The sequence below is a fragment of the Peromyscus maniculatus genome, chromosome 21 (assembly GCF_049852395.1).
Source record: "Peromyscus maniculatus bairdii isolate BWxNUB_F1_BW_parent chromosome 21, HU_Pman_BW_mat_3.1, whole genome shotgun sequence".
NCBI lineage: Eukaryota > Metazoa > Chordata > Mammalia > Rodentia > Cricetidae > Peromyscus > Peromyscus maniculatus.
In genome coordinates, this window is record NC_134872.1 from 8679513 (window position 1) to 8693867 (window position 14355).

Below are 14355 nucleotides of genomic sequence, written 5' to 3' on the forward strand. Positions count from 1 at the left end.
AGGCGCTAGATTTCTGCATTTCAGAGAGACTGTGTAAATCCTGCTGGTGGGATTGCCTTGCAGTCCCAGCACCACCAAATCAACATGGACAGCTCCCAGTCCAGCAGGTTTCCTTCCCCATACTTTGTTCTTTCAGGACATCATTCTTCACTTACTTACTTCCTATGCCTGTGCCACTGTGCTGCCGCCATCCTACCGTCCATCACACACAACCACCTCGGCCAACACCACCTGTCCAGCTGGAAAGCTCCTACCTATCCCTAAAGACCTCAGATAAATGCCAACTTCTTTACAAATGTTTTCTGAATTCCTCCAAACCAATTAATCATTTCCTCCGTGTTAGGCTCCCATAGTATCTTATAAATATCTTGAGTGTTGCTTGAATCTTCTTTAAATTATCATGATTAACTGCATACTCATTAGAAATGATTCAAAGTGTAAGAGGAAAGCAGAGATTTGGGGTTTAGTCTCAGGAATGAAAGCATCACATGGAAAATCATGGACAGAGGGCAGGAAAGGCATTTCAAACATACAGTGACATTCTGAGAAGGATTACTTCAGACACGTACAAGTGGGAAGAGGAAGGAAAGAATTGAGGGCCCTCGTCAAAAATCAGAGCAAGGACTCTGAGCATGGTCAGAAGGGCAATCAAGAACCAGAACTAAGTTTTCCAAGAGAGAACCAAAGGTTTGCATCATCTCCTGTTCCCTTACATAGTATGAATGTGTGCATGTCAGATGCCACATGGTGTCATTGTCAAAAGTGACCCACGTAGCCTCACTCTTCCAGTGAGCTGTGAACTCAGTCACTATATCTTCAGTGTCAAGCAATTAGTGGCACTTTGTTTACGGAAGTGAACTGAGTTCCTTTATGTAACATATTGAAAAAGCTTCCCCACCTTCCATAACAGAGTGGCTGGGAAGCAAGCCACTCTGCCTGAGCCATTCACACACAGAACACTTTCAATCACAAGAAATTCTGCTATAAGCAATCATCAATAGTTTAATAAGGTTCCAGAAGTATTTTCATGCTTAAGAATTAAATCTTTAACTCTGAAAGGGAAGCTTTTTAAAATGAATTCAATTACCAGAAACCCTTCTCTATGTTAGTTATCTTCAATTCACTACTAGAGTGGTAGAACTGTATGACTGAGTCCTACACATTCCCATGTAGCCTAATGGTGAAGTTTAACAGGATATATGTAATGTCAAACTAAGATGGTAGGGTTTTTACAGTCTAAAATTTCCAAAAACTATGTAACAATATATGTTTACCAAAAAAAAAAAAAATGTCAAAAAGCAATTCAACAAGTCCAATGGTTCTTACCAGGGTTGAACCATACACTCTTTAAGTAAAATGTGCAAAAAGCAAGACACTTTGGAACATGCAGTCCTAAATGGGATGTCTTCATCAAAACCCTCCCCACTCAGGGCCAAGGGATCCATGCAGAAGAGGAAGGAGGCAGAAAGATTCTAAGACCCCCACATGATGGATGACTCCAAGGAAATAGTGTCCTTCAGATATAAGAGGCTGGTATTCATTAGAACTACAGAGACTGTGGCAGCAGGCACAGGCCCTGCACAGCTTCAAGTTAGATGGGGTCCCAGTGCTGAGAGCAGGAAGGAGACAAGGGCTCCCATCCCCTAACCAAGAAGCTATCTGCAACTCATACTTGCTTGCAAAGGAAAATTGAGTTTTCTCCAATGGAGTCTCACTGAGTATGTTAACCACACTTAGGGACAGGCCCCCAAATCTCGAGTCTCACTGAGTATATTAACCTCACTTAGGGACAGGCCCCAAAATCTGGAATCTCACTGGGTATATTAACCACATTTAGGGACAGGCCCCAAAATCTCGAGTCTCACTGGGTATATTAACCACACTTAGGGACAGGCCCCATAGCAAAAAATAGTTGGCCAACACAAAAATCTCAATGGTACTTTTGTAAACTTTTTGTCTCCTATTGCTTTGTTTAGGCATTTTTTGGTTTATTGGGCTTTTTTTCTTGTATATTTTGGTCTCTATTTTTGTGCGAGGGAGGGAAGCTGTGCTTTATTCTTTTATTGTTTAAAGAGAGAAAAAGTGCATAGAGTTGGGTGGGTAGGAGGATCTGGGAAGAGTGGAAGAGTTGGGGAAGGGGAAAGCATGATCAGAATACATTGTGTGAAAAAAATTTCAATTAAAAAAATTAATTCATTAAAAACTCTTAACCCAGTACTTGACATAAGAACCCCAAGGAACTCTTAAGCTGACTTGGCATATAAATTTTTTTCTTAGTAAGTCATTTAATAAAAGCACATCTTGGTTAAAAATCACCACAATGCTTTCAATAACCCCAATGCAAAAGGAAGAAAAGAAAACTTCCCTGAGCTGACATTAAAATCAAATTAGGGGTGCTATTCATAACAGTGAATCTAAGGAATGGTTTCCCTCTTGGTGAGAGAGCAAGATGAGTATCAGAACACAAGCATGCACACACCATTCACAGATCCTCTCACTGTTTACTGTTGCCTGTGAAACTCTAGAGACTAGAGGCAAAAGTATCAGTGCCACTGACTAGAAACCCAAGTGGCTGCTCTTTGGTGGGCACGGCTGTCTGCAGCTCCAGCACAGTGCTCACGCCAATGGTTATTTTTATTTTGTAGCCTCCCTAACATAGCCCAGGTTCCCAATGCAGTAGATGAGTCTTGACTGTAGAAACAAATTGCCAGCTGTCTCCTAAAGGACAACCTCATTTAGTGGAAGGCAAATGCTAGCACAGAACAAAAGTAAACAAAGATGGGTACATATGCTCCAGTTTTCAAACTGCAAAGTGACAGCGAGGAGAGAAGCAGAGGAGGGAAAAGATTAAACATGAAGAACAGCTGCCACCAACAGCAAATGCTCTGACTATTCAACCCGTTTAATAACACAGTGCAGCAAGAATGCCAATTAAAAGAGTTGGTGTGGAGATTCAGACCCAGAGATCTTAAAGCTAAGGAAGCCAGAGGAGTCCAGCCAATCCACCTCCCACCATAGAGGGCTGCACTGAATGCCAATGGGGTGTGAGCAAAGTGCTCTGTAAGCCGCCATGTTCTGTAGATACACTTGGTGCTGCGGGTATCCTGAAAATATTTCTATTCTTCTTTCAGTTGTATTTTTATCAAATGCATTGATTGCACCTGCATTCATTCATTCTCAATACACAGAATTGAAAACTGGTATTGTTTTACTTTTTATTTCCTCAAAAATCTACAAACAGAATATGCTGCCCAAATTAAATATCTTGTAGGCACAGCACATGAATGGAATATGTAATTTGGAGGAGAATGAAACATGAACAAAGCCCACACCCTTTCATGTCTTACAAACACATCTGTAGAATGTCACTCCAGCCCATTAAAATGCTTACATGTCCTGGGAGTCCCTCTGTCTTCACAGAAGCGAGCACTCATTAAAGGTTAGAGCAGGAAGAGGAAAGGGAATAACTGGCCTTTCCTGACAAAGGAGGAGGGCCTGGTGATGTGCTTTCAGTGGGCTGAACTTAAAAGGGGCTTTGAAAGGGTCACGGGGAGGGCCTGGGGAGAAGCTGCATCGGCTGACTTCACCACCCACCTTAAAAGGCTTACTTCCTCCAGCTGAAAGCTGAAGTGGCCCACCACAGCTGGTAGGCCCCTCTAACAAAGAGACCTTCCAGAGTGACCTCAGGGTGCCCTTCAACAATACATACCTCCCAAACTGACGAACACCATGGGAAATGTAGCCAAGAACACCTTTACACTTTATTGTTTATTTCAAGTTTTCTTATAATTTTAGTAGGCCTACATATGTGGATGTAATTTAATTTTAAAGTATTTGAGAAATACATTTAGTCCAGTTGCTCCTGAAAAAAAAAGGGGGGGGGAGGTAATTTCTCCATTTTACAGATGCTTCCAGAACTGTCTGAAGCTGGATTAATCTACAGCTACTCAGCTGCAGAATATTGCTGCTCTTCCTCAGCCTTTGTCTAGGAACTATTTCATCCATCAGAGCTGCAGCAATTCCTCCCACCTGCTCCAAGGAGCTGACTTAACGGGAGTGCGCTCTTATACAAAGCTTTCCTATCTGGGGGACAACACAGTCCGACTGTTAACACACAGCAGTGTCACACAGAACCTGCAGCAGGGGAAAAAAGAAGCAGGGTACTGAGTGGGAAGTCAACAAACTGGTTTCAAGGGCACCACAGTGGGGTTTGAATTTATTCCTAGACGAGACTTTAAAGTTCAAAATATGTGGACACTAGCATTAACAATTTTCTTTCTCAAAATGTCTACAAACCACAGAGAACTAGTGATGTCATGGTATAGACAATGGTAGTGTTATAGAACAGAATACTTGTTGAACTATGTAAAGATGTATTATATTTGTTTATGCTGCATTTGTTCAACTATGTAAAGATGTGTTGCTGTTTCACCTTGCCTGCCTAAGGCACCTGATTCATCTAATAAAAAACTGAATGGCCAATAGCTAGACAGGAGAGGGACAAGCAGGGCTGGCAGACAGAGAGAATAAGTAGGAGGAGGAATCTAGGCCTGGAGGAGAATAATAGAGAAAGAGAGAGAGATGCCCAGGGCCAGACAGACAGACACAAAGGAAGCAGAAAAGTAGGACATACAGAATGAAAGAAAGGTAAAAAGCCCCCAGGCAAAATGTAGATGAAGAGAAACAGGATAATGTAAGTTCTAAGAGGTAGTGGGACAAGCCTCAACTAAGGCCCAACATTCACAACTGGTAAGAAGTCTCTGTGCCATGATTTGAGGGCTGGTGGTCCAAGAAAATCTGCTACATGGTAGTGTTATCATCTTCCTACTAAGCCCAGACCTGTGCATCATTAAAACTGACTTCACTACCCTCCTCTCTCCACTTGCCTTCACAAAGGAAAAGATAAGCATGGGAGAGAGTCCTGCATTTAACAGAGACAGCAGACATCATGCCTCTTGTTCTGGTCTAGACAGGACGAGCAATGGAGGCTCGAGGTACAGGCATAGGACACTGAGCCCCCCTCTCCTCCAGGCTTCAGATATATGAAAAGCACACAATAAATCCGAAAGTACTACTTCATGTACCAGAAATTAAAAATGGAAGCAGAGGGTGGATCAGTGTGCACTGTCTCACAATACAGTTTCAAAGATAATTGGTAATGTTCTCTTTCTCCAAAGAAGTGAGGGTTAAATATAGTTGCTCTGTACAGAGACGGACGATCTTCAGGATGTGTAAATTATACATTACAGTTACATAACAGGCTAAATCACAGTCATCAACAAAAGGAAATCTGGCACAATTTGTGAATTCTTATGATTCTAGCTCATAAGCAGAGCCTCAAAAAGCAGGGGGAAAAAGCCTTACCTTGAATCAGCCACTTAAGCAATCTTAAAATGTCCAAGGCAAGTGAAAGGGAAAGGCACTCATAGGCAGACAAGAAAACAGAAGCCAGAGCAGGGAACCTTTGTTTCCATGTGGTACATCCCTTTAGTAACATAAACAACACTCAGCCATCCCACAAACTTAAAAAAAAAAAAAAGAGATAGATTCAACAACCCAGGCCAACAGACTTAAGGTGACTGTCTCTAGATTAAATAGAGTCACCAAAGTCATGTGAAGGAACACAGGCCTTTCAGAATATGTAAAAAAAATCTGAGTAGCTCAAACCAGGGCCTAGAAAAGAACTCCCACACCTCCTAAGCAGCTCAAAGAGCCACCTAGCCCCCACACCAGTGCCATCTAGTGTGGGCAATTCAGAGCCAGTCAAAAGCATTCAGCTGGCAACATGCTGGGAATGTCCAAACGCTCTGTCTCAGTTCCTATGATGACACAGAAGCTGGAAGTCTCCTCAGGCCGGCTAGATGCAGCCAATTACCATTCATCTCTGGCGAGCTCATCCTTTAATCTCCCACCCAGAAACAGCTGCCATTGCTCTCTAACATCTATTCAGCAGTCATAGTGATCCGATAAAGAACATTAATGGGAAAAACAAAGAGCTATTCCAGCAAAGAAAACAGAAGTCATGTATGAAGCATCAGAGAGCAGACCAACCCAGAACATTCTCCCCTTCACTCCATTGGACTGTGCTTCTACCATCAATTCAGCACAGTTTCTTTCACTGACACCGAATAAAAAGCAAAAACTGCTCTCTTTGAAACGAAGTTGGCCTTGTAAGAACTTTCAGAATTCAAAGCCAACACTCAAGGGACTTCCAAGTGTCTCGCATGCCAAAGAGTCCATCAATCCTGATAAACCTGGAGAGAACAGACAACCTAAGCGTGCCCAGAGCCACTTTCCTCCACCTCAGTCATATTTCAGAATGACTTCAAGGAGTCGGTGTTGACCCAGATCCACAAGCAGTATGATCTGTGAGCTCTGGAATGCTGCCAATCCTTCTGACAGGAGATTCCCAGACCAAAGCAAAGTACACCTGCATGGCAGATAGGGTGAAGAGCACTACCACCACGTAGAGCTTTGGATAACAAAGCAGTAGCTAGCCTGCTCTGTGAATATAGTATTTCCTTGCTAATTAAATACCAAAATAATATGAAAAAGCCAAAACCAAAATCCTCTTAAGGATCTGCCCCCTTTTCCTACCCTTCTTGCTTACTTTCTTGCTTCTCCTTTTGTCTTAGTTGGTATCTATTCGTTATTTTGGATTTGTATGACTTGCCATATGGAAGAGCATAGGATCTAGCACCTTGAGTAGCCTAAAAGAGAGAGCTAAAAGGCTCTGTTGGAGCACATGGATTAGCCCTTGGAACAGGAGAGCTAGGAAAGGGATCTGGTTGGAGAAGGGAATTTGGTAGAAGTACTCTTCTTTCACTTGGAGAAGGAAGGATCGGTTAATTTCCTCTCTTCTTGCCCAAAGACAGCTTGTTCATTTCCTCTCTTCACAATCCTTCCCAAACCAACCAGGCAAGGCCGAAAGCTACGGGCCCCTGGAGGAATGCTATGTCTCCTTACAGATGGGTGTGAGGCCAACACTAGCTCAGTAATACACTCACGGCTTCACACCCTTCCCGGCTTCACTTCCTTTTGTCCCTCTTACAAAGTTGGACTTGGACATCTCAAAGAAAGCATCAACATCTTAATCTTTGCCTCAGGCTGCTTTCCAGAGAACCCAGAATTTGAGCCTTGGCTTAGAGGAATTCATCCTTGATGAAATTATCAAGAAATCATTAAAATGTACAGTTCCAAACTGTAAGAGTCAAAATGATAAATCCTCAGAAAAAGTAAGAAGACTAAGTATCAGGAACCTAAACAGACCAAGACTGACTCCTCAAATGTCACAAAGACGCTGAGAATTACACAGAGTCTAGGACAAGCCACTAGGACCAACTTCAGAGAACAATATCAGGTATTCTCATTGAGGAAGAATGCTGAGCTGGGACCAAAGTCCACAGGCAGAATGTCTGCTTAGCATGCACGTGGCCCTAGGTTTGATCCCAAATACCCCAAACATCTAAACAAACAATTAAATACAATGCAAAAGATGGTATCTGTTGCCCATAGAGTTTTCATTCTTTCTCTCTAACAAACCTTGATAGTACTACTGTCCTCGCCATAAAGGGGGCGGGGTTGTATCCCCTGGTCAGGTGAAAAATCGTCAACAATCATCACTATGATTCTTCACTGGGGACTAGCTATAGGATTGGTAACTTCAACTAGTTCTAGCCAATGATCTACAGCAATCTCCAAGGGGCTTCTGGGAAAGGCTCCTTAGCGCTTCAGAAAAATGAAAGATCCTCTCATGATTTCTGGGTTCATGTATCAGTTACCTTGTGGCCACAAAAAGATTCAGTTAGGACAAACCTTAGATCATAATTATGACAGAATCTAAGCATGGAAAAATCCTACATCCTTTACAACATCATTAAGCCACCAAATTAACCAGTCAGGAAGCAGGCCAATCTCTGGGTTTCTACCTAAATATGTCTACTTCCTTATCTCTGGGTTTCTACCTAAATATGTCTACTTCCTTATTATTTTTAGTCGTTGAGTCACAATTTTCTCTTACTTGCAGCTAAAGGCATCTTCAATAACTACATAAAGCACCTAACTGGTTAGAGAACATTTGAACACCTATAATCATGTGTTATTATGCAAGGAGTAAGATTAGATTTGAAATTAACTGGTCTTTACCCATAAGAACTTACATTCTAGTTTTTAAAACTTCTAAGTCAAACTGAGAAAATGACACCTCAATTGCAAAGAGGGGTAACACAAGCAGTGCGGACAACGTCTGGGGCCGCACTGCAGAGGAGACAAGCACTGATAGGCGTGCTTTTTGAAGAGCACTAGATTCAGTTATTTTAACTGAGAAAGATGCTCTCTAGGAAGCAACACACTCTGTCCAGTTCAGCACATCAGCAGCAAAAAGGAGGTTTCCTTTACTCTTAATGGGTGGTAGACTAGATAAAGCAATTCCTTCAAAAACAAAAACTTAACATAAGATCATAAAAAGTGAGTCTTCCAAGTTTAGCTATACAATATGAGAATTCATGAAAAATCATTTCACCAACTCTGTAAGCCACAACCTGCTTTTTCACCTAAGTGAGGTCAAGATCCTTTGCCACTGCTTAGACCAGGTTGCACACTAGTATACAAGGTAATGACAAAAACTGTGGACAAAGAAAGATGGCCACTGTAGCACTGCTTGAAAAACCACCATGCAGACTAGTTAATAAGAAACCAGTGAAAGGGGCTGGAGAGATGGCTCAGTGGTTAAGAGCACTGGCTGCTCTTCCAGAGGACCAGGATTCAATTCCCAGCATCCACATGGCAGCTCACAACTATCTGTAACTCCAGTTCCAGGAAATCTGACACCTTTACACCAATGCTCATAAAATAAAGTTAAATAAATTTTTTAAAAAATTAAAAAAAGAAACCAGTAAAAATGTTGCAGTGTAACTGACTCACAACAGCAAATACTCTAAGTAAAATCTTAAATAGCAATCCCCCAATCCTCCAATGTATATGCATATTATGCATAGACACATATACATATATCATATTTATTATTGATCTAAATTTTAAAAAACAATAAATTACACAAGAGGCTGGGGATATGGCTCAGTTAGAAAGCTCCTTGTCTACCACGTTGAGTTGTGGATTCATGCTGGGTTCAAAGCTAAGCACCACATAAAATCAGGGGTGGTGGCACATGCCTACAGCTTCAGCACAAAGGCCAGTGGAGACAGGAGGTTCCAGATTCAAGGCACCCTCAGGTGCACCAAGCATGAGGACAAACGGCAGTGCTCATGAGACCCTGTCTCCAAGAACAAAGTGTATGAAAATACACAAAATTTTCAGCCTTGGCTATCTCTCAGCTGAAGACAATTTTTTTGTTTTGCTGTTGTTGTTTGAGACAGGGTCTCTCTATGTATCCCTGACTGGCCTAGCATTCCCAAAGATCCACCCACTTCGGTCTTGAAAGTCCTGAGATTAAAGGCAAGTACCGCCCTACCTGGCTTATAATTTTGTTCAAATTTATATTAAATTTTCTCCAATAAACACATATAACTTTTAGAAAAAAATAAAGTGGTTTTTAAAATATGCACTGCTATCAAAGGTTTAAACGTATATATTAGTGCTGATGTGTGGCTTGGTGTAGGTTAAGGCCTAAGCCTCCATACAAAACAAAAACAAAAACAAAAACAAAATTAGTTGTTTTGCTGACTTCCCATCCCGTATGATCAAAATGCTTATATATGCCTTGACTCTTCCATTAACTTCCAAAGGAAACAGAAGCTCAAAGGTTAAGATCATGCCTTGTAACAACAAATACCTGCTTTGCCCTTTAATAAATACATACACGGAGCAAATTGGTGCATCTTTTGTGTTTTGATGTCTTCATTTACAAACTGTAGATAGAATAATACCTCCAAGTTTGAAAGACAATGAGATCTATCCGCAAACACGGCAGCACAGTGCTTCCTACACAGCACTGTCATTATCATCCTGCCCGAGCGTCCCCCTCTACTTCTACATCAGATGGTACGCCGCCTGTCTGGCCTCGCTCCTCTCAGCCTCACTTTTCCAGACTGTTCCCAAAGAGCTGCCAGGTGAAGGCTCCCACTTACTGCTCAAGAATATGCTCCCCTTCCTCTAAAGCAAAGCCTGTGGGCTCTCAATACCCTTCGCACCTCTCCAGCCAATTCATTCCACTTCCCCTCCAATTCTCACTCATTCCTCCTCTCTCTTCCTCTTCATCCCCCTTCCCCTGCCTCCTTCTCTTTCCTTCCCTCTCTCTTACTGAATACATACCTACTTTTCTAAACCTTCATTTGGATCTAAGACAGCCATCTGGTATTTATTCTTCCACTCATCTACCCCTAGACAAATCTACTCACATCTACTCTTCAGAAACCAAAGATGACAATCCAGCTTCCCTACCATGATTACTATCATTTCCTACCACCAGATCCAATCAATCACTGTTTAGAGCCTTACTAGGTGGGTTCTTCTCTCTAGTTAAGCATTTCAAAACCCATGATGAGGAAGGGACTCCACTGAGATCAAAAGGGCTCATTTATCCCTTCTTCCTTTCTCCTTCCTCCTTTTCTCTCCTCCCCTCTCTGTCCATCTCTGAGGCAGACTGGCAGTGTCTAAGGAAAGTTACCTGGTGTTATCTGGACAGAGTCTGAATGGATCAATCCCTCAGAAGTGACCCAACACTTTGGTTATCCTCATTTAATACCGACAGACACACTAAAAGGATTTATTAATTTACAGTTATATTTTGTCACAAAGTAAAAAAGCACACAGACTAACATCATCAACACAATGTATCCTTAATAGTTAAACTACTTCAATACAAAATGAACCCAGAATCAGAAATTATTTCCCTAGGGAACTACTATAATCCCTAATCACTTATTTTTCATTGTTAAGAAATAACTTTCACAGAAATTGGAATATTTACAAATTTGTGGTTGCTGCATATTTTTTCTGTGCATAGAGTACTATACGGGAAATCAAGAGAGTCATGTGACCCCAAGAAACAATGCTACGGACAGTGCAAACAAGCAAGCCCCTGTAAAGAGCCTCCCGTGCTCTCCCTCACTTCACTCCGGAATCCTCTTCTCCTCCACAATGGCCAAAAGACCCTTGGAGGAAGCATCTCTGTGATATGTAAATATCCATGGGGCAGGGACCAGTCTACCTACTTCTGCTGATTCTGCAGATCTAATATACCAAGTTCACCCTTCCTTCTACAAGGCCCAGCATCCCTCTCTAATTTCTTCCTATTTTTGAGAGGTAGGGAGGGTAGGATTGGGTCGAGTTAGGGAAAGTACTTCACACACTGGCAACATGACATTGAATTTTGTCATACACGAACACTAGATATATGACAGAGAAACAGACCTCCATGTTTTCATTTTTCCCCTTTAGCAAACTTTAGCTGATATGAGACTACCAAACTTGAGACATTTCCCAGCATCCCTGGTACAGTAGGAAGCTAATTTTCCACCACTGGAATGTAAGTGGTAGTGATGGACTACACTTGCAAGCCTTGATCTTGGGAGTCATATCTAGGGGAAACAGAGCTATGGCCACCTTGCAGTCCAGGTCATAAAGGAAAGCATGCCCCAGCAGTCTCAGACTGGAGAGAAAAAACAGCCACTGCATCATCTGGGGGTAACTGCTTAGTCCATGGCCATATTCATACATATAGAGATGAAACCTAAAAGTACTCATCGGAAGTACAATACTGAAGTAACCATTTGACAGAAGAAAAAACAAAATCTTCCAACCTAGTGCAAATCTACTCCTGCACACTTGATTTTCTAGGAAGTCATTAGCTTCCTACAATAAAAGTAATGGTTGAACCCAAAGTATTAAACCCAAGAGACAAAACTGCAAATTACTTTAGGGAAATTAAGTGGTTTCTGAGGAACATGTACACTGTCAACATTAATAATAAAAGGCAAGTGGGAGTGGGAGAAATGATAAAATTATTCATTTTAACTCTAAATGATCTTAACTCTAAATCCAAGTATAATCTAGGAGTGATAGGTATTAGCTACATAACATCCTTGTAACGTTCCTTATTATATCAACTAGAGAAACCTCAAATTCTTATCTAGAGCAGTTTTTAATGTAAATTTACTAAGTCAACAGCCCTTCATTTACTATTTTTAATTACTTGTTCTACATTTAACTGCCAACCACTAGTTAACATTTATTCATGCTTATTACTTAATTCAACCCAATGCAATCACCCTCAGACTTATTACATATACTGATCCCTCCAACCACACAAACTCAGAGCTAACACTAATAACCAAGACGGGGAGATTGAACATAAGGAATTTGAATCTCTGCTGTCTGAATTCTCCAGTGCAGTTTGTGTTAAAAACCAGATGACCAATTCTGTTCAAGAATTAAACTGCCATGTCCAACCATTGATTATGTATGCTAGCCAATCCCACACGACCAAAAACAATTCACAGATCACTTCTAATTGGGCTTATAAATGCTTTCTTTTTTAAGATATTCATAGAGATTTCTCAGAGAAATAGGAAAAATGATGTCTACTCCTGGGACCAAGGCAAATAGTGGAATCAATTCATGTTGGGTCTAAATTTACCAACCACAAACAAAATGTGACATTTGGCACTAAGTACTAACATTGAAGTATAAAACAATCCATGTTAGGCTCTACCTGGATCACTCAGGTCACCAGACAGAAACTGTCTTCTCGTAGTGTTCACAAGCTCAGGAAAATGGGTATGTCTAGAAACCCCTAAGAGGTTGGAGTGCTGGCCTTAAAGGTTTCTCATAAGATGAAGGACAGTGATGCTGACACGATGGTCAGCTTTCTAACTAAACGGTAGGGGTTTGCAGCCGGGCTTGGTGTGCACGCCTGCAATCTCAGCACCTCGCTGAGGTCAGACAAGGCTAACATAGTAAGTCCTTGGCTCAGAAAAGCAAAACAAAAAGTGAAGTTTTTTTCTATTAGTGCCAATAACGAAGAGGCCATGTGAGTTCAGAACATTTGCATATACAGTCCAAATGGTAAAGTGAAATGAAATAGAAATCAACAGAAGCACAGGCAACAAATGAACAGTAAAGCAAGACCATTCTTGTGCCAACATGTCAAGCAACCTCCAGCCAAGTCTCATCTTTTGATTTTTTTTTTCCAGTGCCCAATAAACTGCTGATGTTTTAGTTGGGTTAGGTGGTAATACCCATGTTGGAGGCTCAATAAGTTACTATAAAATGTCCCACAGCAGGGCCCATTTTATGGATTAGGCTAGTAATCCATGAGCCATATTCTTTATAAATAGGTTTATGTTACAATAAACTTTATTGTGTTACAACAGATTCATTGATGTACAGTGTGTTATGCACTCACAAATCCCAAACCTATAAAGCATTTATTTTTTATTTAAGACTTACAAAAACATGTCCATCTTAAGACACCTCTGGGCATTCATATATAAAAGCACATACAAAACCTTAGCAAGGAGGAAAGACCGGTTCTGTTCAGATTTTCTTTTGTCCTTTTTAAAGCACTAAACAAAAGCAGTGTGCCTTACACCTGAAGGTCAACCCAAAAGGCTGACTTTATAAAGACTCAGAAAATGAAAAGTCCAGCTCAAGGAAACACTGCTGTCTACGGACACCAAAGACTTAAGCCAACTGGCAGGCGAGTGTCAGCAGTGCCTCCCTGGAGGCAAGTGTTAAAGATACCTAAGGCTTAAGTCTAAATGAAAGAACAAAGTCCCTACTCTGAATTGAACTCAAAAGCCAAGCAGAGCTATGATGGCTCCTGTAGAGCTCTATGCTGCCAGCCACTAACGCTGCATCACCTTCCTGGGAACTCCACTGAGTGAGGCCTTCTCTTTCATATACGTTCACAGCTAGAGCAGAAGGACAGCAAGTCACGAAAACACAAAAGCTATCACAAAGCCAGACAGAAGTGCAATGGCAAACAGAAATTAATGACAATGTTTCTGGCATTATGAAATCATGGAAGGATTCAGACAGTGACATGCATAATATTCATATTTATTCTAATTTTATGTCTAAGTCCCTCACCCTCCAAGAAAAAGCATGGAAACTTTTAACAATGAGTATCAAAATAGAGTATGTAAGTATATACTACTACTGAAAACAGACCATAGCTTTTCTGTTTAGTTTGGGTTTACAATTACATCACCTATTTTTATGCGACAACTTGCACATAGTTAAGTATAAGCAAATATTTGAGTAGATGAGGGAAGAAGCAGAAATAAGAGCAGAAAGCAGGGAATTCCAACAGGAGGGAATTCTGAAACTGGAGTACGGACAAAGAAGTCAACAATAAAACTTTCATCCTGGGACTGACCACACCTCAAAATATCC

At 41.2% G+C, this 14355-nt stretch overlaps 1 protein-coding gene across 4 annotated transcripts in view; it reads right to left on the reverse strand.

Moving 5' to 3' along the window:
- The window catches only part of Btbd9 (BTB domain containing 9), a 381249-nt gene that overhangs the window by 268562 nt on the left and 98332 nt on the right, over positions 1–14355 (reverse strand). The gene's annotated exons all lie outside the window — the stretch shown is intronic.